The 22,252-nt window shown below is 42.6% G+C and overlaps 1 protein-coding gene across 1 annotated transcript in view; it reads right to left on the minus strand.

Moving 5' to 3' along the window:
• The window catches only part of PRSS12 (serine protease 12), a 99,375-nt gene extending 77,222 nt beyond the window's left edge, over positions 1-22,153 (minus strand). Inside the window, exons 1-2 of the mRNA XM_081135387.1 lie at positions 22,053-22,153; positions 15,660-15,708 (exon numbers count right to left, since the gene is read on the minus strand). The gene's annotated coding sequence lies outside the window, so the exon portion shown is untranslated. The remainder of the gene's footprint in view (positions 1-15,659; positions 15,709-22,052) is intronic.
• Positions 22,154-22,252: the final 99 nt, after the last annotated feature.

The following is a 22,252-nucleotide window of genomic DNA, read 5'->3' on the forward strand; positions in this document are numbered from 1 at the left end:
AGCAAATGAAGTCTGTATTAAATGAAAAACATATTGGTGACTTCCCATGAAGATTAGGGCAACCACACTCTAAAATCATTAGCAAAGCTACTTGGTTTAAAGAGTTGTGTCTCTTTCATATTTTTATGGCAAAACTCTTTAATTTACTTGGAAAAATATACATGCTATTTTCTCTGTAGGCTTTGAGATTCATGTTTCTTTCCTGTATGGATTTAGCTAAAGATTTGATACATCCAATTTTTAAGGAATAAAAAAATTAAAAAAAATGACACTTGCAAGTTTTTAAACTTGGGCTTCTGTACAAAATTTTTTGGTATTTTATAATATATTATTTGTATTGTATCAAATCTGACAAACAAAGAATCTTCACTATTTACTGACTCAATATTCATTCATTCATTCATTCAAATAAGACATGTGGAGCTAGACAGTGAATAAAGGAGAGAATGAAAAATCTACTCTTACAGAGCTTACAGCCTAGTAAGGGATGGCACACAACACATATAAAATCATAAAAACGTATTACAAGCCAGATGGTTATAGATATTAGAAAAAAACCTAGCAGGAGAGGGACATGAGACAGGACACAGAGGTGACTAGTCTTTTTACACAGCTCTCTCAGGATCTGAACTGCTGGGTTCATCATATCCATCTGGAGATCAACGTAATTTGGGGGTCATACTAGTAATTCCAGGGGCAGGTCTTTCAGAGAATCCACCACACCAGTACCCAATGTGTCCCTACAAATCTCTTAGAAAATACAGCTCTTCGTGTTTGACTGGATGATGAATTGCACACCTGAGCACAATGTGATTCAGTAACTACACACATGCAGTATGAGGTAAACTAAACATGGGCGACTTCCTGAGACACCAGAGGCTTCCACTGAAAGCACGCTGTGTTGTAAAAGTTCACTGGCAGATGTGTATCTGGATCTCTGAACACATTTTCTACAGAAATAATATTGAGTACAAGGATAAATATATTCAACTTTATTATGTAGCTGAGATGCAATTGATCAAAATACTAGAAAGTAACACTATCTCCAATTACCATAAAGAATAAAGCAGAAAAGCTAAAGAATCAGATTTTTTTAAAGACTTTTCTTAGATTTGGAAATAATCAAAGCAGCAGGGGAAAAAGCTTATTTAAAAGAATATTACATTATAGCTTTATTTCAAATAACATAGTTGGAAATAAACTCAATATCCAGTCCAGTTGTAAGAAAGTGGAAAAGAAATTCAGACTTGGAAACACTGAGGTCACCAAAGGAAAAGTCTCTGAAGAATATTAATCTAGTAGTAAGCAGACAGAATGTGTTCAGGGTAGGTAGGGGTGCTAGTAACAGCACTGTGTGGGCCTGTAAAGATTTGTCTATAAGCTTTTCAACCAAAATATGAAAGCAAGATCTCTGGGTGGTAGAATAACTGGTATTTTAAAGTTTTTTCTTTACAATTTTTATTTCTGAAAAGTGTAGTGATTTTTATAATTTTAAAGGCATTTTTCAGAGTATGAGCTGCAGAACAGGTGAAGTAAATAAATAAAAGTTTTAGGATAACTGTGTTAAACATATTTAAAGAATATATGTGGAGCCCTGGCTGGGTAGCTCAGTTGGTTAGGGTGTTGTCCCAATATGCCAGGGCTGTGGGTTTGATCCCAGGCGCATACATGAAGCAACCAGTGGGTGTCTAAATAAGGGGAACAACAAATGCATGTTTTCCTCCCCCTCCTTCTCTCCCCCTCTTTCCCTAAAATCAATCAATAAATTAACAACAACGTACGTGGAAAATAATATTCCTGAGAAAGATCTGCTCTACTTTATCCCCCCCAGAGGGCACAGCCCGACAGTGAAACCCTGTGGACAGACTCTTGGTGCCCAGACCCCAGGACCTATAACAGCTCATTTGAAATCCCCTCTGTGAGCTGTGGGTGGGCCTTATTTTCCTGTCTGGTACTTTTCTTCTAATAAGCAGTACCACCTGGATAACAAAAACTAGCCCTGCAAACCTCCACGACTGCATCATGAGTGTTCTCCTGTCCTCCTCCTAGTGCCCACACAGCCTGCAGATGCCCCTGCACAGGGAACAAGTCTCTCCAACCACCACTGTCTTCAGCTGGCACTGTGGCCTTGGGCAGGGTAAACTGTGGACCAGGATCAAAGAAGGGTTTGAATATCTCAGAAAGGAGATTATGGAGGAAGAAATCCCTCTTAGAAGTTGTCCCAATTTCCCCACAGGAGCAGTGTGTCCAGAATGCATGCCTGTTCCTCTCGCTATCCAGTGCCCCGGGAATCAGGGCCCCCTGGTCCAGACTCTGCGTTCCTGCCGGGCAGCAACATGTTCACTGGCGCTCTCACCTTCAATGAGTGCCACCAAATTGCAGGAACCATAAAATAATTGTCACTTCCTTGTATTCTGAAGTTTCCTTAAATGAGCCTTAAGGAGCAGCAAACTTTTTTTAATCATGTTGGTGGTTTCTAAAAAATGTCAAAGACTTAATAGATTGCTTCATTCAAAACACTAAACAGAAACATAGTCTCCCCTGTAATTTTCTCTTATTATCTTTCTAAATTGAAAAGAAAAACAATACAATAGCAAAAGCAAGTTACAGTAAAGATATGTTTTAATGCCCTGTCCTTCATCTCAGTGCACGGAGGAAAGACTGTTTCCCCAATAGGCCAGAGGAAGAGAGGCCTTCAAGGCCACCCAAGCATCTAAAACACACTGCCTCAGGCTGTCTGTTGCGTTTTACACCACTGGTGGTAGAATTTTTAACAATTACACTGATCTGAAATGATACAGAACCAGATAAGGGAATTAGTAGAACCCAAATCAAAAGAGCAACCTTGCACCTTTGCACAGAAGCAGGACAGGAGCCGGTCTTGTCTGGCTGGGCACGGCAGTAGGCTCCCCATCAGAGGCTGGCTCTGTGAAGTGCACATGCGAGAAAGAGCAGGTAGGCGCCCATCCTCTTTCCAGAGCTACTGTGAGCTGTGTTAGACTTTTCACTCCACAATTTCCCTCACGGTTTCCCAAGCTTTAACACACCAAAGATGGAACTGATCGTGCCAGTAGCAAAACACTGCTCTATTTGCATAATTATATTATCACAACTTTGGGGATTTTCTAAAACTTTAGTTTTGTGTATGCAGTCACATCTTTAGGATAGCCATCCAATAAGCAGTGCTTTCCTATTTCAATTCCCGTTCGGGAGAACACTACGGTTCCAGCTCACACAGGAGGTCAGGAATGGTCAGTGATTTGCAAAGGCCCATGGTAGGCGGCAGGAACCACTACCTGCAGGACCGGCAGGCTCAGCATTTCAGCTTTGCTGCCTCACTTTGCAAGCTTTCTTTTCCTTACCACTGCAGTCCAGGTTGCAATGCAATCTCTTTAGAAACCCATTTATTTGTCCTTAGAATAAATCCCTAAAAGCAGCAGTCTGATTCAGAGGACACTCAGTACCTCTTACTACACAGAAGCAGACTCATGTAGGGTGGAAAGCGGGCCTCCCCAGCCCGTCTGCCTGCATCAGAGCCTCACTCTCCCACCCTCAGGCCGGACATTCCCAGATGAGTTATCCATGGCCCAGCTCCCCAGCATAGGATGGAGTTGTCTGGTACCTAACTGAGGACTGCTGAGAGGAGCAGTGAGTAAAGTCACTTAGAGCCTGGCTCACGGTGGGTTATCAGCACATTACCAAGTGGCCCTTGAGCCATGGTGTATGACTTTGCACTCCCTAGAAGCAAGCAAGCATTGTTATCATCTTCAGCCACCAAAATTTTGAGTTCAGATTTACTTCTCTGGCTCATATGACCTCATGGGAGCAAACCCAATACCAGGCCTGCTTCTGGTTCTCAGGCTCCGAACGGTCCCTAGGAGCCTCCTCCATTTGATGTCCTCAGAGAAAACGCCACACCTCCCACAGTGTTCCCTCACCGTTGCACATGATCTGCACTAAGGACACGGATTACAGGCTAGCTTTTGATCAGTTCCCACCCTCCAGAGAGCTTGAAGCCACCTGCAGAATCTCTTTAGTTTGAGTCTTACACAGAGAGTTCACTGGCTTCCGCAACGCAGCGATGGCCTCTGAACACTGCCCTGGGAAGCCGGTGGCCCAGGCTTCTCCTGGCCTTTATTCCCCACTTGCTGCACCGTTTGCTGAGCAGCTCTTGTGCAGACTGCTAGCTGGGGGATAGGAGATGAGCAGGCACAGTTCCAGCCCCCTAGGAGCTTGCAATGCAGTCTTCTAACCATGTCCCCACCCTTGTCTCAAATACACCAGTTAGTTCTAGGGGAGGGGAAGTCTGTGGAACACAGACAACGAACGCATGAGGACAGGACGTTCCTCCGCACGCCTCCTACATAAACCCTGTTCCTTCAGGCCACTTCGTCTGGAGGTAGACCAGGCTCACAATAGGATTCCTCTCTCCTCGAGGGGGGCCTACTGTGCCCCTTCCAGCCCCAACATTCTAGTACATGCCTAGAGGTCACCTCCTGTGTGCTCAAGAGCCCTGTCATCTCATGGATCAGGTCTTGCCTCTCCTGTTCCTCCTCCCCGTGTTGTGTCCTGGAAAGCCGTCCCCAAGCCCTGCCTGGGAGGTGCCACAGCACTCACTGCTGAAATGGTGGGAACTGTGCTCTCTTACTTCAGTGAGAAACTGAAACCGGGTCAGAACTGTAATGTGACGCATTTCCTTTGCTGGTGGCTGGCTAGTAAGAGAGTTTTGCTATCTATTCGCTGACCTCTCTCCCTGAACCCATATGTGGTCAGTGGGGCTGAGGGAATCCTACCCGAGCCCCACCCCAATTCTCTCTGCTGGCAGGGCTCAACAGGTCTAAGGTATGCCCATGCGGAGGTGAGTTCTGCAGTCCCCATGGTTTACTCTGAGCCTGGGAACTTCGCTGCACAGCCTTATAAAAACAATTACACACCAAACTTTATAGGAACAATTATACCAAACTTCTTAAGAAGACTGTGTTGGAGTGGTGGTATGGTGTATGAAATCTGTCCTTATTTTCTAAGGTTCTGTCATGTAATTATGTGGCTTTTATAGTGAAAACAATTTTATAGCCGTATCAAGGAAAGGTGTAGCCGGTCTGGCAAGTCACACCTTTGCATGGCTCCAGCTGCGGACACCTGAAATCACGCTCTAGGGGCTGGTGCTGGCTCCTTGCTACTGACGCGGCCCACCGGAAACAGGCTGAGTTCTGGGTAGAATTCTATTTATAGTCAGGAAAAAAAGTTCAAGACAGTGAAGCCGAGGCAGAAAGCTATGTTTCTATTCCAGTAGGTGAAATAAAATAGTTAAGGATATTTTCTCTGATTAAACAAAAAATTGCAAATGTAAAATAAAATTAAAACAGCATTTCTCCCTTATTTATCCAAGATACATACGCATTCTTAAAAATTTTCCTGTGTCCATTATAGAAGAAAATTGAAAACATGGAATAAAATCACATAAAGTCCCACCACTCCTAGATAATCAGTTATATTTTGTGCATTTTCTTCCAGTTTTTTAGGACCTCAGATTTTATCTAATATTATATAGCAAAAATATAATAAACAATATGATTTTTTACTATAAAAGTAATATATTCTTACAGAAAAATTTTAAAACTGTAACATATAAAGAACAAATTATCAAAAATACAAAACAACTGGGTTAATGACATGTGGTAAGGAGCCAATAGATATGTCTCTCTCACATCAATGTTTCTCTCTCTCTCTCCCTCCCTTCCTAAAAAGCAATGGAAAAAATATCTTCAGGTGAGGATTAAAATGAAAGTATGGAATCAGAAGATATAGACTAGCGATAGAAGATAAAGGTAAAGAAAAACCCCTCTACTGAACTCGCTGAAGGACAGGCTGCCACCACCAAACATCTTGTGGTCTTCAAGTTGGAATGGGCTGTTCCTGGACAACACACCTTAGGCAGTGAGGGCGGTCTGCTCTCATCGTGGGAAACTCTAGTGTCCTGACAGAGATTAATGAGTGCTTTGAGAAAAGATGAAAAGATAAAGCATCGTGGGCAAACACGTCTGAGAAAAGTGGGATATTATAGTTCCCTCCTAGAAACATACAAAGGGTGCAGCGTATGAAAACTCTCGGAAACCAAGCATCCGTGTTGCTTTGTTATTTCAGAGTTTCTCACACTTACTTAATAAAGAGACTCACCTTTCCCCCTGCAAACACTTATCTCACAAAGATGTCCTAAAGAATCCAGTTTGGGAAATGCAGACAGTCCAACTGACACCTATGCAGTCTCATCCAATTACCATGGATGTTAAAAGATAGTCTGAGCAGTCAGTGGTTCATTGCTCGTGAACAATCTCTTCCTCACCTCCAGTTCAGTCTCCTATTGCCCACCCCACAGCTTCTTTCAAGCGTCCTCTCCTGCTTGCCAGTCCCCCTGCTATGCCTGCCTGGCTACTAGCATCCCTTAAACACTAATAAATCTGACAGACACTGATTTAATGATTCCAAGTATAAACCATAACTATTCTGCTACTCCTGATAATCACCATCACCATCATCATCATCATAGTAAGTTGTAAGAAAATGTCCATCATCATCATCATAAGTTGTGAGAAAATCTCCATCATCATCATGATCATCATCATCGTAATAAGTTGTGAGAAAATCTCCATCATCATCATCGTAATAAGTTGTGAGAAAATCTCCAGTGATCTTCCCTGCAACTTACCCCCTCTTTGAGGAGCATCTTTTACTCCGCCTAAATCCTTTATAAAACAGGAGGTCTCATTAAGTTCTGGAACTAATCTTACCTCTAGAGGATAGAAAACTTATTTCTTTTGGAAAATTCCAAAGCATTAATTCAGAGCTTCTCAATGGGGTTGGTGAAGCACAAATAATTATCAGGTGTGTAGGGATAGCTCCCCCTTCAGCTCCAGGGTAGGGGTACCTGTGGGGGGGACCTACCCCACAGGGCAGTTGCCTCTAACTACGGGGTTTTCTCCTGCTGCCTTAGAAATATCATCATGTCTTATGTTGCCAGGGCATGAAAACGTTGGAACGAACATGAATATGCTCAGTGAGCACTTTTTCATAAGTTGGAAAAGAACATGAAATATTGAATAAAGAAATCACGAAGTTCAGAAACAATAAGAAACACACATTAGGAACATTTTCGACAAGCTATGAGACATTTTAGTAGAACTATTTAACTATGAGTTAGAGGATGGTGTTTAAAATATTAATAATAAAAATCATATTACTCCTAACATGTGAGAGATTCATCAGAAAACGTGGTTATACAGAACACTTTCTTTTTAAACCAAGAGAAATATCCACAGAAGCTTCTAAATGAGGTTGAGCTATTGAAAAGTAGTGCCCTTTGAATATTATAACCCACAGAATTCAGCCTTCATTTGATTACACAGTTCACATTACTATGATTGAATACAATATGTACAGAAATGACATAACACCTAGAAGCCATTATTAAAGAGCCAAGAAGACCAAAGCAACTGCCTAGTGCAGTATGCTATGCATGACAGAGCAGCATCTATCTACCAGCTACTCTGTGTAATATACCGTTCACATGAGAGTTAATGGCAGGGAAAATCGTACTGATGAATGGAAGTTTAGACAGTGAGTACACGCAATGAGATAATACTGTCAGAACAAAACAAGTGTGTTGTTTTTAACTCCTGATTGATAAAGCACATAAAACTCAACAGAAGGCCACCTTTTGAAAGAGGCCACTTTATACTTTCCAGATTTACAGCGCAATTTTCTTTGCATATTAAATAACCACATTTTCAAATTTCCACTCCTTTCCTAGACTGATGGCTGGAGGCAAATTTCAGAATAACCTCTAACACTTTTGATGGAGAAATATATTTAAAGCAAGAGTTTATGTTAATCAAATATCCATCTTTCTTCTACGCAAGGCCATTCAACTCCTCCCAGAATGTGCTTTAAAACACATGCATCCTTCTGCTGGGAACATTCCTATTCTTCCCTGAATGTGCACAAGCATACTCACTGTCCAGGAGCGACAGAGCTCACACACATCACTTCCACTCGCACCGTGAGCCAGGCCACACCCTCATCTCACTCCATCACTCTTTCCTGTCCTTCCCATCAGAGATGTATGTTCACATCAGTATGTTCAGGATGTGTCCTAGGCATCCGAGAATATAGCCCTGAGAAATAATACACTGTCGTTTTCTCCATGGGTGTTTTGGTACATAAATTCTTTTATCCTACAGAATTCATTCTGTATTTCCAAGATCTATCCACATTGGTAGGTATAAAAATAGTTTACTTCTTTTTTCTGTTTTTTGTTAATCCTCATCTGAGAATATTTTTCCATTGATTTTTAGAGAGAGGGGAAGGGAGGGAGGATGGGGGGGAGGAGAGAGTGAGAGAGAGAGAGAGAGAGAGAGAGATCAATGTGAGACACATAAAATGGTTGCCTCCCACATGCACCCCTACTGGAGCTGGGGATCCAACCTGCAACCCAGGTACGTGCCCTTGACCAGGAACCGAACCTACAACCCTTCGGTGCGTGGGCCGACACTCTAACCACTGAGCAACAATGGCCAGGGCAGTTAACCACTTCTCATTGCACTTGCTGTATTGTGTTCCATTATATGCACACACCACACTCCAATTCTCCACTTCCTTAGGGACAGATTTCAAGGCTTCCTGTAATTTCCTGCCAACACAAATAACATTGACATTATCCTCATAGACGCCCCCCTCAGGACTTGTACACAGTATAAACCCAGATGTGGGAATGATATGTATAGATATGGATGATAAATTTCACTAAGTACCACAAGTTTACTCTGCACCCACCAGTGTGTGAAGTTCCCCATTTCTCCTCATTCTGGCCTAATGGCACAGGAGATGAGCAGAGAGCAGATTCAGGGAAGAACAGGAGATCAGACGGCAGATGACAGGGGACCCAGGAAGCCATGATTATCCGAAACAACAGAGGAGAGGCTGCTAGGAGGGGACAAGACGACACGACACAGATCGTGAACAGATCTAAGAGACTGCTTGGGTACCTCTTGACCCTAAGAGGCAGATTCAAGGCTAGGTTCCAGGATTCTGCTGGTAGCAGGGATCAGAGCATCCTTTCATTATTACCACCACGGGGCTGCATTTAGCCATTATACTGTTCCAGCTCTCCCCTCCCACGCCAGGTGTGGAGAATTTACAGAATTTCAGATTAAACTAAGGGTATGCAGTGCTCATCATTTACCCTAGTATCTGTTTACCTATCATCTACCCGTATATAGAGATAATCTTACTAGTATCCAGCCTTCAGAAAACTCACTGATAAGCTCAGAAATGAGCCTTCCTCGCCACCCTGCAGTGGTGTGCAGAAGGGGGGGCACTGCCTCCGCCAGTTCCTCAAGTCACTCCCCAAACAGGTACTATTCCAACATGAAATGTTCATTGCTATGGTTTTAGATTCCACACTGCAACTGGACTTTTAAGAAATTACACACGTCAAGTTTCTCTGTAGTATCAAAGAAAAAAAAGTTTTAAAGGCTTAAAGCCCTTTCAAACATCTGCATGAGGTCAGACTTTCTTCACAGACTTCAGTCAAAACAATCTATCACATCAGAAAAAAGGCAGAAAAAACAACCCAGCCATCAAGCCAGATGCTGGACAGATTTGAAAAATGTAAAACAATGTCTCTTTTCTCAAAACAAATTTTTTGTTTTGGAAAATAGTTATTTTATTTTTCATAAAATATATTTTTATGCTAACATGTAACAGGATAGTTATTTTAAGTGAATTAATAAATAGATTAAGTTTTTCTCAGTTTTAATTTCTGATATTATAAATAATGACTGATATAATCCTCACAAACATAAATGGAGCTCTTTGAGGTCCCCTTTTTAAGAGGGAAAAGGGGTTCTTCAGCAAAATGTTTAAAAAACACTGAATTGTTTCATTCCCTTTGGCTTACAGTTGAGGAACCTGTGATACAAAGTGGCTAGATGCCTCACCTTAAGTCCTTTCAGAAACCCTATGTGATGCATCTTATGAGCTGCATGTATTTCAAGCCCAGCTTCTTTGAGAACGATGAATAGTATCTATCGTCCCTTCAGAATCAGAGTTCTATCTTGTGTAAGTTAACAATTCTTTTTCCAGGTCTATTATTCTACTGAGTTCCATAAAGTCTTAAGTAATGAATTCCAACCATATCAGAAAGTTTTTTTTTCATTTTAAAATAAGAACGTGTCTGCAATGTTCTATTTATATGATCCATACACATATAACTTTATAAACCTACGTGTTTATAAGGTGTATTTCACTGATTTTCTCCTAAAGTGCTGAAGCTATGCTGGCATACTGGGGAGTCTTATTCTAAAACACAATTTAAAATTCTTTGAGGCAATTTTCAGCCTAGCTAAATTCCAAATTTAGGTTTAACAGCAACACAATGCCCAAAATTAATCTGACACATGCACTCTAATTCCTCTGCTGTCTCCAAGAACGCCGCCTCCTCCGTGGAATCAAGTCTTGCTGTTGTCATGCAATAAATGTGCGGTTCCTCACCAATACAGACGCTGTTTCACATAGCATTGGGGTGAGGTAAGCCAGCGGTATGTCCTTTAACACAGTGAGAACGAGCTGTGCAGACCTGTTCAGACTTGCCTTGGTACGTCGCAGAGTTATCGGTAAAGCTGCTGGGGAGGAATTTCCAGTTTTGGAGCTTATGACAATACAATAACGGTCTCTTCTTTTGCATTTGGAATCAAGACACATTTGAGATATCTTTTGTTCCACATTTTGTTTTTGTATTTCATACAATATGAATAAAGGATATGACTTGGTAATTTAAGTTGAATTTATCAGAACTCAGAACTCATTTTTCTTGGTTCCTCTAATTAATTAGCTATATTATAAACAGTCTGTTTTGAGGACATAATGAATTTATCAATAGTTGAACAATCAAAAGAAAATTTGCTTTTCCAAAGAGAAATGGAAAAGTTCAACCTTTAGTAACATTAACTGAGTTATGCCCGTGTGCTGGGTGTTTGGGATACGATGATGTGACAGGCAAGGCCACTGCTTTGATAGGTTGCTTTAAAAAGTGGGGCAAGGTAAACAAGTAACTTTAGCTAGTAAAAAATAAAAAACAGAAAAAACTTTAGCTATAAAAAATAAAGCAACAGAGTAATGACACAAAGTGGCAAGAGAAAGGCGGCTTCTTTCAAAAAGCAGGCCACCAGGCCCTGGCTATTGTGGCTCAGCTGGTTGAGCCTTGTCTGATGCACCAAAAGGTTGCGGGTTCGATTCCCAGTCAGAGTGAGTGCAGGAGGCAGCCAATCATGTCTCTCTCTCTCTTTCTCTCTCTAAAATCAATAAAAAACATATCTGAGGGTGAAGACTTAAAAAAAGCAAGCCATCAGTGAGGCCCCTTGGAACAGTGGACACGTGAGCTGGGGAAGGCTGAACGAGGAGAAGTGAGCCTGGTGAAAATAAACACAGGGAGGGTCCGGCAAATTAAGGGACGATGTGGGAAGGAGCTCGTTGTGCTTGAGGGACAAACAAAGAGGAATGTGGCTGTAGTTTAGTGCAGTGTGAGAGGGAGAGAGGTCAGAGGTTCCTGCACCGGGGTGAGGTGGGGGAGGTCAGAAACAGTTAGGCAGGCCAAACAGGGCAGGTTCTCATAGGCTGTGGTAGAGTTTGGACTCTCTTCTCAGCACTAAGTTTTGGAGGATTTTAAGTCATATCATATAAATTACAGTTTTAAATTAGGTGAGTGATGATGGTGGGTTGAACCTGGGAGAAAGCTGTAAAAATGGAGAGAAGTGGACATATTTGGGTTTTATTTTGGAAGTGGTACTTACAGGACCTGCCAATGATTTGGGCGTGGAAGGTGAGGGAAAGAAAGGATGAATTTATTTACAGACATAAAATTCTAACTATTATTATATATCCAAAGCATGATCCATGAAAATAAAACAGACTTCATCAAAATTAAAACTTTCTTTCTGTGACTGTTAAGAGAAGAAAAAGACAAGCTACAGATTGGGAGAAAAACATTTGAAAACCACATCTCCAACCAAGGAAAAATATCTAGAATATATGAAGAACTCTCAAAACTCAACAGTAAGAAACAATCAATGATTCCATGGGCAACAGACATGAAGAGTCATCTCACTAAAATATATATATATAAATGGCAAATAAGCACATGAAATGATGTTTGGCATCATTTATCAGGGAAACGCAAACTAAAGCCACAATGAGACGGTTTTGGTAATATCAGAAAGTTTTCTCATCTCAGAAGAAGAAATGTGTCCGCAATGTTACATACCCCCCAAAGATGTTACATAAATCACACTATGCATCTATCAGAGGGTAGATAAAAAACAGTGACAGTGTCAAATGTGGGCAAGGATGTAGAAAACTGGATCACTCTCCCACTGCTGGTGGGAATATAAAAAAGCAGCTCTGGAAAACGGTTTAACAGTTTCTTCAAAAACTAAACATGCAACTATCATATAACAGGGTAAACAAATGTACTCCAGGCATTCATCCCAAAGAAATGAACACTTATGTTCACATAACAACCTGTACATGAAAGTTCATAGTAGCTTTATGCAAAATAGCAGAAACTGAAACAAAGTATGTGTCCTTCATCAGGTGAGTGGCTACATCACAGTACATCCACAGCATCCGTGCAGCACTGCTGAGCCACTGAAAAGGAATGAAACACTGATGCAACACTGGAGTTACTGCCAGAGAATCATGCTGAGAGTAAGAGATAGTCCCAGAGATTACATAGTGTATAATTCCATTTACAGAATATTATTGAAAAGACAAAATTATAGAAGTGAAGACGTGGACTTCCAGGGGTTAAGGAGAAGGTAGGAGATGAGTGTGGCTGTAAAGAGCAACAGGAGAGACCCTGTGGTGATGGAACTATTCTATCAAGGTAAATATCCTGGGCATGTTGCTGTATTACAGTTTTGCAAGGTATCACTACTGGGAGACATGGGTAAAGGGTACATGGCTTCTCTGTATTATTTCTTACAACTGAATGAGACCAACTGTCTCAAAACAAAAAGTTTAATTTAAAAAAATTTACTATTTGACAGGGTTCCCCTATACATATAACGAAATCTTTCACTGAAATGTATAATTGGACTTGTGCAAGTTTTGGCTAGAACTCCAAAAGAGCAAATACAAAGCAAAGACCATGACCACCCTGTAGGGCTTATACAAGAAGTAGGCTCTACAAACTTGATCCACTTTGAAGGTCTCAGATGACTGAGAACTAGCAATCAGAGAAGAAAAGTTTCAGAGGTCACTGCTATTATGGTGTGATACCGGCCCTCCCCTCAAAAAAGAGTGGTAGAGGGTGGTCCTCTTCACCCTAGGTCAAGAGTAGAGGCTTTAAGAAGATGCTTGGAGAACCTACAGTCTGAGGGACACCAGAGTGTTTACCTCCCATCTGGAAAATGTAAAGAGCTAGAGAGTGGCTGGCTAATTGTTCTGGGCCAGGATGAAGGGGTAGTATGGCTGTGCAGAGTGGCCACTGGCCACAGGATTCTTGTTTCCATGAGTTCCAGCAGTAAAGCACTGCCTCCCAAGTCTGTGGGGGAAAGATGTGGCTCTCCCATGTACCAGACGTAGGCCACTCACTTACGAAAGCCACTAAGCTTATGCCCAAAAGGCTAGCCGAGAACAATGAATGCTGTTCTGCAGAAAAAGCCAAGTCAAAAATCAAGTCAAGGACCAGTTAGCTCTTGCCAGGGAACCCCCCAGGAAGGGTGGAGAGGGTCCTGAAGGACCCCATGAACATGCTCCTAAGAGTCCGTGTCAAAGGTCTGCAAGTCCAGAGTCCTGGTGCTAGACTATGACACAGAAGAATGTGAATCCCGTCTCCACCTGCCAGACCCGGGATCCTGGAGGCCTGACTCAGATGGAGCTGGGCAGCAGGAAAATGTTCCAGGAGCAGCAGGCTGCACCCTCCTGCCTCCACCTCCCCAACTGCCAGCGCCAGGCCGGTGACCAGCCTGGAGATGGGGCAGGAAGAGAGGCCTTGGCTTGAAAGCCAGAATTAAACTGTGATCTCATATTTTGATTGTTAAAATGAGACTGAAGTTTAAACAACCAAATAACTGTTTCTAATATTTAAGATGATCAGAAAAAGTATGAAGGCTGCTTAAGTTTTGATCAAGGGACAAGACCTCCGAGAAAGGGCAGTGGAAAAAAAGAATTAATTTGCTTTACAAATGAACACTATGTGTCCTGCCTGTTCAATAGTCCAAACACCAAGGATCTTCCTATACATCTTAATGAAAATGCTCCAAGTTTTACTATTCACATGTATACACATGTGCACGTGTGTATGTACATATATATACATAATTCTGTGCTTCCCCCGGTATGACAGTATCTGTTCTGAGCAACTACCAGCCTGCACTTAGATACCGACGTGGGAGAGGATTTCCAGTCTCCTGAGTCAGTTCACTAACTAGCATTCAGAACTGCGATGGAAATCTGCGGGTCCCAGCTGGAGGTAAGTCTCGCTACATGCAAAGCTCAGCCTGAGGAAAAGCAAAACTGCTACAGTTGGAAACTGAAGGCAGAATCCAGCTCCTATCCAGATGAGAACATGCCCAGCTTTTTTCCTTCAGTAAAACTTTTCAGGCTTCTGTGGCCACTGCCAAAGCTGTTTTTATCTCTAACTTTCACCAGGATCAACATGCTTTGATTTATTGTGCATTTGGTCCATAAATGAAAGAGAGAGAAAGCAGCAGAGATCATTCCAATCAGAGGGAATTCTGACCAGCCAGAGACTGGCCAGTGAACACTAACTCTACATATTCCTAAGCCATCGGACAGGAGTGCCCAGAGGAGAGGGCTGGGGGTGGAGAGTGAAGAACCAGTGACTTCGCTGGATGCACTCATTCGTAATCTGAAACAGACTTAGCAACTTAGCCATAACTTGGTTTTAATATCTTTTTTTGAGCATTTATACAATGATTGCCTTTGTATATTCATTTGAATTTTTTTTTTGGAATTAAATTTAGAAATTTAATTGTAAGTATTGTAAAAATTACAATATTTGCATTGGCTACAATATGCCACATTTTAAAGAATGTATACAACTAAATCCATATTTTTGGTGGTTAGGTATAAAGTAACAAAGATGATTTTTACTATTTTTTTGGTCCAGGTCTCTAGAATAGGGACTTTCTTTATAATAATATTTTTTTAATGGCACAAAGTTCACTAGTACTTTGTAAATTCTGAGAACAGATCTTCTACCATTTATAAAATCCCAAACGGATTATTAATAGGCAGCACTTAATGATATTATACCATCAATCTCTTTGAATGTAGGTTTATCTCTAATTCATCACAGAATGTGTTTTTTTCTATTTGTTTTTACCATTTCAAATTACTAAGAGAATATATTCAACTTAAACATAAGAATTAAGTTGTAAAAACAGACAAATTTGAAAACATTATTAAAGCATTAAAAGGCTGTTAGTTTGAATTAGCTACATCCCAAAATGTCACAGGCTTTTAAAAACCAGAGTAAGCTCCTAAAAGTATTTGCTCCATAAACAATCTCACTTCTTAAGTGTTAATTGTAATTTTCTTAGAGAGAGCTATAAGCTTTATATGAACAGTATTTCACTTACCTTGACAAGTCTAGCTCAACATTTTCTGTATCACAAGCGACAAGGTGACCTGTTAAAGAAAATAGATTATAAGAGATAAATTAAGAATAAATGAATTTCATCTCAAAGGGATAGTTCATTTTACTAATTCTTTCACCCCAGATTTTTAAAATAGTTGAATTATTAGTGTTTTAAAAATGGGAATTTACAGAGACTATTTCAGAAATTGTTTAGTAATAAAAAAAATTGTTATAGAAAGTAGTTCTATGTGTGCATTTTCTCCTAATTATCTATAAGCATTTTAGAGACTCTTTCCTCTCCTCTTGATAGTTTAAATGCTTTAAAAATGTAATGGACATTTAAAAAGATGACTGTAATGCTACTCAGAGTGAATTACAAGGAAATTCAGGGATTAGTCCACTTGTTGGAAGAGCACTTCCCTTCATCTGGATTCTGCTGTATTTACCCCTGAAACAGCTGTTCCGGTCTCAGAGATAAAGTATAATTGGTATCAGTGACATCTACACAACGCTGTCAAAATCCATTAGTGTCTTGTCCTTCACGTGGTCTTCCCTTTTCCGTAAATCAATTAGGAGAAAGAAATCTTTCCCACATTTCACCTTTGGGTTTGCCCCTTACTTTCCTATTTTTGTCTTTCAGTCTATTAACCAATAGCATTTGTGACTGCCTTTCTTCTCTCTCTGTAATCCTTTGGCTTATGCTATATGACTCTACTTCTTAGTTTTCTGTTTCCTCTAGTTGGCATGAGAAACTACCTTGATGTGGCCGCTGAGTATACTGCAGGCCAAGCTATCCCAGGAGTTGTGGGACAGACAGGCTCAGAGACGAAATGGAAATGCTCAAACCAAGTTTATTAAATCACTTTGCAGCAAGAGGGAAGAGGTGGGGCACATTACCACACTCAGGTGAGGGCGCAGGCGGGAACGACCACAACATGGATCCCCAGCTATGAAATGTTTGTATGTTCGTGTCCCCTCTCTTGCCTCTCTCCTGCTGCAGCCTGCCCAGCTGGTGGTTAGGGGAGAGACTAATGTTTGAACAAGGAGGTCAACAGATGGAAGTCTGGTACCTGGGTGAGTGATACACTTGCTCTATTCAAGAGAAGCAGAGGCAATTATGCCTCGCCACAGCTGTAGCATCCCAAGTAGCCTGCCAACAGCTTATGAGTACCAGCATCAATTCTCAGGTAGAGCACATCTGGGTCCAGGGTGGAACCCTGGGTGGCTGGGGTAAGGGTGATATGGCTGTCAGCCCAGAGATGGCACGACTGTGATTTGGCTTTTCCCTCCACCTCCATCCATAAACAAGTCTTGTTCGCTCTGTCATATGTCTCATTTAGTCTACCTAGCTTTACATCTTTCAGGTTGGTAGGTAACTTAGTCTCTATGTTCAGCAATCTTCTGAACTCCGCCTATGTCTCACGAGCTACCTGCTTACTGATTCTCTGTACTTAATGCATCCTATGGGACTCATTCATCCTACTCTGTACTCTATAGCAGAACCGATTTTTTCAAATAATGCAGTAAACTACTATGGTACTAAGCAGCATTTAAATAGTTTCCTTCACTTATTTGGTTAAATGCATTGGCATTACTTAGAATGTTTTGTAGTTTTATTCTTTTCAACTTGCCTTTTCTCACTTTGCTCCCAATTTTGATTATTTTGAAAAGGAGAGTACTATGCTAAATGAAATAAGCCAATCAGGGAAAGACAAACACCATACGATATCACTTATATGCAGAATCTAATGAACAAAATAACAAACAAATAGAAACAGACTCAGAAACACAGAGCAGACTGACAGCTGTCAGGGCAAGGGAGTTTGGGGGATGGGTGAAAAAGGTGAAGGGAGTAAGCAAAAAATAATAATAACCAGACACAGACAATAGTACAGTGACTGCCAGAGGTAAAAGGGGAATACATGGGGGGAGGTGGGAGAGGGCAAAAGGGGGGTAAGCTGTTGGAAAGAGACTTGACTGGGTGGTGAGTAAACAGTGCAGTGTGTAGACATGTTACAGAGCTCTACACTTGACATCTGTATGGCTTTATTGACCAGTGTCACTCCGATAGATTCAATAAAAAAAGATATTAGACATGTTTTGTGCAACTTCTCCCCTAAAATCAAATGTATTAAATTTCTCCATGTTTCTATTTGATATTAACATGTAGTATGTGAAATATAACTCTCCTTACTTTATATTCCAGGAAACCAATGTCTTAAAAATATTCTTATATATCATACCCTTAAAAACCTATTGACAACTGATGAGAAAAACAAACTTCATCCAAATTTCTTACATAGTCTATTTATTTGACACACAGGGCTTCTGAAATATTCCCTTGAGCCACAGCTGCTCTAGACCTTAATAGTTGTCCTGCTGGGCACAATAAAACACAGACTGAAAAACAGTCTGCACCTAGTGGCTATGAATGCATGTCCTCGGAGGATGCAGAATGCTAACTGTCCTCTCCCTCCCAACACTCTGCTCACAACAGTCTTTCCAATAAAGCTCAGGAAGGGTAGGGAGTTACTTAACCTCAATGAACAGGTTCATCAGCAAACATCTATCGAGCGCCTGTTCTTTACAAAGCACTGGGAGAAAGCAGAAGCTACCAGCAGACTCTGACATTCATTTCATCTTAAGTGCTTTCCTGAAAAGTTCTGCTTACCAAATAGTGTTTGTTTTCAAAAGTCATTTTAAAGCCTATTTCTTTATTTTAGGAGACTTTTCTCTTACCCAATTATATTCATAAAAAGTACAGGAAAGATGTTGCCCTGGCCAGTATTGTTCAGTGGTTAGAGCACTGGCCTGCACACTGGAGAGTCATGGGTTTCGATTCCTGGTCAAGATCATATACCTGGGTTGCAGGTTGATCCCTGGCCCAGTCGGGGTATGTGCAGGAGGCAACCAATCCATGTGTCTCTCTCTCATTGATGTTTCTCTCTCCTCTTCCACTTTCTCTAAAAAAAAAATCAATGGAAAAAATATCCTCACTCCTTGGGTGAAGATTAAAAAAAGTCATGATGTCTGGGGAAAAAAGACAAAAATTTTAATAAGCCTGGAAGATCAGGTATGTAAACAATAGAATGAGGCTGAGCAGGGAGCAGAGGATTATATATAATGCTAAGTGGTAAAGATCTTTATCCCCCCTCAACCTAGATGTGTGCCATCCAGTAGGGTAGCTACCACCAAGATACAGCTAATTATTAAGTTTAATTAATGATTAAAACATCAGCTCCTGGATACAGGAGCCACAATTCTAGTGCTCAGTGGCTACACATAGCTAGTGATTACTACAGTGGTTAGTGCAGGTAGCATATTTCTATCATTATAGGAAGTTTTACTGGACAGTGTTACCATTGACATAAAAGTTTTGGGGCAAAGCTGGAAAGACGTAATTATAGTTTTCCACAAATTTCTAGGAAGAATTTGATGGCCTGGAAAGCAGCAGGCCAATGAGAATACGAACCAGGATGCACACCATCCATGGGCTGTGGTTATAGAAATGAGAGGGTGGGTGGGCGGGAGAATGCCTGTGTCGGCAGCAGCAGAGGGGCTGCTGACACTGAGACGTGGAGGCTGAGGGAGAGGTGGAGTGCTCCTCGCTCAGGAAAATGGGTGGATACCGACCCTATACTCTGAGATAGGAAACGCTAACAGAGGTGAATTGATTTTTTTGAGAGGATGGGGGGTAAATGATGAATGTAAGTTTTATCCATTTTAAGTCTGAGATTGTGAGGGACGTTCTAGTAAGATGTACAATAGGCAGTGGGATACAGAGGTTTGGAGTCATTCTCAAGTACCTTCAAGGGAGATGAATAAATTACAGCTCTCTCCTTACTCCCTTAAAATAAACGCCTAGAAAGAAACTGCTTTTTCTAAGAGTATGAATAGGACATGGAGATCTCCCAAGTTTCTTTTCCCTGCCTCCCAGCGCACACACCCCCTGCTGGCCCTTATGTGTGCTGATAAACAGATGTTACTGACAGGCGTGGTCAGAGTTGGGCCTGCATTTGTGAAAACTGAAAGCCCTCTGCTGACTCCAGTGGCTTTGTAAACACTACAAGGTAATAGCCATTTGCATCCTTGTCAGTCTAGGTTCCAGGTAGGAAACCAGAAATCTAAGGAATTTTAAACAGGTAGCTTTTACCAGAACCGTGTACAGAGGTGTTAAAGGCTAGAAGATCGAAAGGCAGACCCTAAGATTAAATCAGAAACTCCTACTTGCAGGAAGTGGCTACCACCCTAGAGCTGGTAGAACAGAGCAGGAGGGAGCCTTTTAATTATCAGAGCTCCAGAGCAAACTCACTGCTGGGGTGCCGCCAAGGGTGGGAAAGGGAAGACAGGACCACCAAGGAGGGGCTGCTGCAACTGTCGCTGGGATCCTATGAAGGACACAGCCATTCCCTAGGCTGCCAGAAAGCAGAGTAAAAGAAATGAACACTAGTTTTCCCATGTCCCACCTTCCGACTCCCTGCTTGTGCCTCCTTCTGCAGAATGTTAGGGAAACCACCTGACAAGGGAGGCTGGGAGGTGTAGTTTGCAGATCCCAGGCCAACCACCACCACAGGGAGGAGTTTAGGTGAATATGAGGCTCAGAAGCCACAGGGAACTAGCCTGCGCTGCGCTGCACTTTATTGAGAATACAGTTTCCTCCTTTAGGTGTTAACTCAATAAAGAAAATCCGATTTATTTGGTCTTTGATCTTCTATGAACCTGACAGGCTCCAGGCAAGGTCTATCACGCGACTACCACATAACATGCTCAGTAAGTACCACGAAGTATTTGAGGGAACAGTGCCTATCCCCATCATTGATAAATAGTCCAAATCAATACTCAACTTATATCACTGGCAAGTAAAGTGATATTCAAAGAAACACTTTAACGCCTATGTACAAATTAGTATTTTCTTTTGCAGTACAGGCCCCCGGAAGTTAACACCTTTTTCACACAGTGCTGCGGCCACTCCAGAGACTTTCAGAAGCCCTTCTGACACTCACTCGCAGAGCTGGTGCTTGAGAAGCAGGCGATACTGGCAGAGCCTCGTCCTGCCCATTCGGCCCAGCCTGACTCACCAGGTTCTCACCTGGAAGACCTACCATTACTGTATTTTCAAAAATGAACTCCCCTCTGGAAGAATAAGGACTTGTTACTCATGTTGGTAAGTACTTGTCACAGTTTCCACCTAAACATGTGGATGAAAAGGGGCCACAACCAACCTGACAGGCTCAGGGAGGCCTGCCTGGGGCCTAACAAACTTGAGAGACACAAAATAACCACAAAGGATGGTCTGAAATCAAAATAACCACAAAGGATGGTCTGAAATTAAAATAACCACAAAGGATGGTCTGAAATTAAAACTTTAACTAAAAGCAGTTTATGGTGGTTAGTCATGTCCTAGGCTGGTAGCTTCCCTGACAAAGGTCAATCTTTACCCTAACTGAGTCTATTGTCTTTTTTTTGCATCTAAAATAACGTATCATTGGAAGTTTCCTTTTCCTGGACGGCTCTGTGGAGACCACAAATGCCCTCATTGCCACTGAGTTAACTGTCGACAACCCACCTAAGAGATGTGTCTGTCATTTTATTTTACCCAGGACCAGAGCTCCCAGCTTTGCTTTCTCCCCCTAACCCAGCACCAATGGGTTTCATGTGGCCCACTTACATCTCTCCCTGACTGAAATCTATAAAATAAGGTGCAAAACTGCCATTCCCTCAGCTCAACCCGCTGAGGTTTTGGCTTCCCGGCAATGGTCAACAGTTTGGCTCAAATAAACTCACAAAAACTCCTCACAGGTTTGCACGCTTCTCACGCTGACAGCGGAGGCAACATGTCCCAGCGGCCTCCTGCCTGCCTTTGGAGCAGAGGGCGCGCTGAGAGCAACGGTAATGGCCTCAGCCCCGCCTCCCCGCCCTCCCGAGAGGAGACCCCACAGCCAGGCGGCCCGGGGCGCTGCTTCCACCACGGGTATTTCCAGCCACGACAACTGCGCAAGCACAGAAAGGGGTCCCCGGCCCGTGACCCCTGCTACACCCGCCCACTCCCTGAAGGGGAGGCCTCGGAACTTCCCCGGCCGCCGCCGCCTCACCGGCCGCCTGAGGGGAAAGGAAGGGACGCGGCGCCTCCGCAAAATCGCGCTGAGCGCGCAGGGCGCACGCGCCAGGGCGCCGCCCGCCCCACCCTCGCAGCGCCCGCGGCAGCCCCGTAACTTCCCCGAGGTGATGAACTACCCACGGCCGCTCAGTAAGCGGCAGCTCCGGTTCAAACCTGGCCGTCTGCCTCCCGTTTGTGCGTTCAGGGGGGAAAAAATATATATCTGGCAATATCTAAAATGTCAGGACTGGCAGCAGGGGAATTAACGGAAAAGGGAATCGAGAAATCGGCCCACACCTGGGAAACAGTGCTGACACCCCAAGATGTCTGACGTCCCGGGAAGGAGCACCAGCGGGCGCGCCCTCCGCGGCCCCGCCCTCCGCGGCCCCGCCCCGACCGGCTCCTGCGCCCGGGCTCCGCCTCCGGGGTGGGGGCTCCGAGGCCCCGCCCACGACACAGCGGCTCTCATTGGGCCCCTTCCTGTGGCGTAAAATTTC

Source organism: Miniopterus schreibersii, assembly GCF_964146895.1.
Source record: "Miniopterus schreibersii genome assembly, chromosome: 4".
Taxonomy (NCBI): Eukaryota; Metazoa; Chordata; class Mammalia; order Chiroptera; family Miniopteridae; genus Miniopterus; species Miniopterus schreibersii.